This window comes from Schistocerca gregaria, unplaced genomic scaffold, assembly GCF_023897955.1.
Source record: "Schistocerca gregaria isolate iqSchGreg1 unplaced genomic scaffold, iqSchGreg1.2 ptg000265l, whole genome shotgun sequence".
Classification (NCBI taxonomy): Eukaryota; Metazoa; Arthropoda; class Insecta; order Orthoptera; family Acrididae; genus Schistocerca; species Schistocerca gregaria.
The window spans coordinates 1,268,521-1,271,930 of record NW_026061767.1 but is presented as its reverse complement, the minus strand read 5'-3'; positions in this window follow the sequence as shown (position 1 = coordinate 1,271,930).

Sequence of the window (3,410 nt, the reverse complement as noted above, 5' to 3'; positions counted from 1 at the left end):
AGCCAAAGGTTGCGTTTCATTGGCAGGACACTTAGTAGATGCAACAAGTCCACTAAAGAGGCAGCTTACACTACACTCGTTCGTCCTCTGTTAGAATATTGCTGCGCGGTGTGGGATCCTTGCCAGGTGGGATTGACGGAGGACATCGAGAGGGTGCAAAAAAGGGCAGCTCGTTTTGCATTATCGCGTTGTAGGGGAGAGAGAGTGGCAGATATGATACACGAGTTGGGATGGAAGTCATTACAGCATAGACGTTTTTCTGCGCGGCGAGACCTTTTTACCAAATTTCAGTCACCAACTTTCTCTTCCGAATGCGAAAATATTTTGTTGAGCCCAACCTACATAGGTAGGAATGATCATCAAAACAAAATAAGAGAAATCAGAGCTCGAACAGAAAGGTTTAGGTGTTCGTTTTTCCCGCTCGCTGTTCGGGAGTGGAATAGTAGAGAGATAGTATGATTGTGGTTCGATGAACCCTCTGCCAAGCACTTAAATGTGAATTGCAGAGTAGTCATGTAGATGTAGATGGGACGTCTGCTTCTCTTTCCCGGGCACAAGCAACCCATCGTAACAAATTTGTTGTGCCAGTGGTAAATGGCCTTCCTTGTTGGTGGCTCCTTACCACACTAGTTTTTTGTTGGACGCCAACACACAGAAAGCTCACTCCACACCACGTTTGTGACTATCCGCAAGTTACGAAACCACACTGTGGTGGTATACATTAAAAAAAAAACTTTCAGTGTCTCTTTGAAATGACACATGTATGATAGCTGCACACTGTTTGATTCTTGTGCAATAAATAATTGAAAGTGTTCCTGGACTTTATGTACGCCTCATATTTTTTGATACATGGCAAAATCATGATATTCTCAACATTAGAAATGTTCATAATGTAACCATATGCATAAATTAATTTGCAAATGAATGTAAAATGACACATTCCTCATCATTATGATCCATAGAACATGTATCCTACTAACTAACTTGGATTAGATGACTGATGCATCACTATTAAATCATTTGCCTGTATTCTCTCCGTCGCCGAAAAGGGTATTATTAAGGGAGATAAGACTATTAGTTTGTTCTTTCAGTTGTCACTTGAAACTGAAAATAACATTGATATGAATGATCATCAAAACGAAAAGATACTTTATGGTTCCATGGACCTTTACAAGTCTCAACCAACTATGCAGTATACATGTAGACTGAAGAGATGAATGAAAATTTGAACCCAGATCCTCTGCTCACTGGGCAGATGCACGAACCACTACACCACCCTGGCACAGTGGCTCTGCACTGTTTGCCCCAGCATGCCTCCCTCCTCAGTCCACTTATTCCCCCAAAACACAAAGAGCACCACAGAGGTTGTCAAACTGTCATGGAATAGCACCTCAGTTTTGAATGAAATGGAACAATATAGTTTCATTTAATGAAAGCAGCTATACCTGGGTCTCAGGCAGGACCTCCTGTTTAGTTTGATTCTGAGGTACTATTCCAATACTGATGGACATGTTCCACACCCAGGAGGATACCCTCTTTTGTGGGTCTGTGGAATAAATAATTAATGTATCTAGTCTGAGAGCCCCTCCTCTTGTGGCAGTTTATTGTATGTCACTGGAGCAACAAGGCATTGTGACTAAAAAGGACACACCATTCCCATTTTCTGGAATGGTTGCAAGGCAAATGCACGCCTATATTATGGGTAACAATCTGTTGAAGCATTAAAGAACACAGTTAACATTTCTTAATTGTGACACTCTTTGTAGACCAGAATTGTCTTCTCTAGGTCTCAACATGAATTTGCTGAAGGGTAATTGTCTGCAACTTTATCAGTAAAGGCAAAATAGATCTCTTAATTCACCTCAAAAGCACGGAGCAATAAATGAAATATTCGAAACTGTCATTCATTGGTTCTCAATAAATGGTCTAACACCCCATTTACAAAGAAAAGGCATCTTGTACAAAACTGAATAAGGAAAGACAAATCACCACTAATAATGAAGCATTACAGAAAAGAAATATGTGAAGGCTGATTGTTAAAATTACTTGGGGGTACATAGTGATGAGAACAAGAATTATAAAACTGAGTGCAGCAACATTTGCTATAAATGTGATTGCCATAAGTGTCAATGACAGCACTAGAAAATTTGACTTCCTTCTTTCATTGATGTCATATTTAGAAAGGGGGCCTCTGCTCCCTCCCACTACACACACTCACAAATACACAGTGCCTATCCTCAAACTTCACATAGATAAAGAAATTAGGTAGCCTCGCAACACATACACTCTTACAAAGTTTGTTTTGAAGGATCAGCACAATTTGAAAATAATACTAGCATTCATAAATACAATACTAGGAGGAAAACAGTGGGACTTAATCTTGTTGTAGCACAGAAAGAAGCATATCATGCAGCCATAAAAATATTTGACCACCTCCCTTTAATTAACAAGGTGCTGGCTGATAATGAAAGTTGACAAGTGCTATTCCATAGATGAATTTCTGAGAAGGAAACAACAGGTTACCCACGAGCACTGATGTGCTGCTTCCTGGACTTGGGTAGGTGCGCCGGCCCCGGACTGAATCAGCCCAGCAGGTTAACAACGAGGGACGGCATGCCTGAATGTGGTTTTTAGGCAGTTTTCCATATCCCACATGGTAAATACGGGGCTGGTCCCCATGTACCACCTCAGTTACACAACTTACAGACATCTGAAAAACATTCGCACTATTTCATGGCTTACACTAGACGCAGAGAGCTAGGGTACATGATGGTGACACAAAGGGCATCTGGCAACAACTCTCTGTGACACTAACATTGCCAACTCTATAGTAACAGGGTCAACCCCGTGTAGAAGCGGGGCAAAGGCCCAAGCAAATGATGAGAAGGTGACATCCAAAAATGAACATATCTACTAAATGCAATTTATCACAGTCAACATGAAACTTATTTTGGGCATACATAAGAAGGAAAATAGCATACTGCAGTGTGAATGCCTTTTACTTTTAGGCCAAAAGGCAGTTCATATCTGTAAATCAAATCAAGAATGAAAATATTCATTACATGAACCATGAGCGATTTTCAAAACCAAAAATCTTCTTCTTTCTTTCAAAATAACTTACCTCTTACTGTATAATGCTTGTTATACCATATCATTTCACATATTTTTATAGTGTAGTATGTGATACCATAGAAAAAACTGTACTTCACAATGATTTGAAATGTTTCAGATCACCATGCCAGAATAAAATGACGTAACTGTGGCATTAACTATCTTTAGAAGTATTCTTTGACGTAAGTGTTACATGCAAACCAGAATAATTTTCTTAACAGTCACAGGCAACATGGAAATATCATCGGTGATGGTTGTGTTCCAACTTAGGTACTAGTGATTTCGGCAGGCTTCTGAAA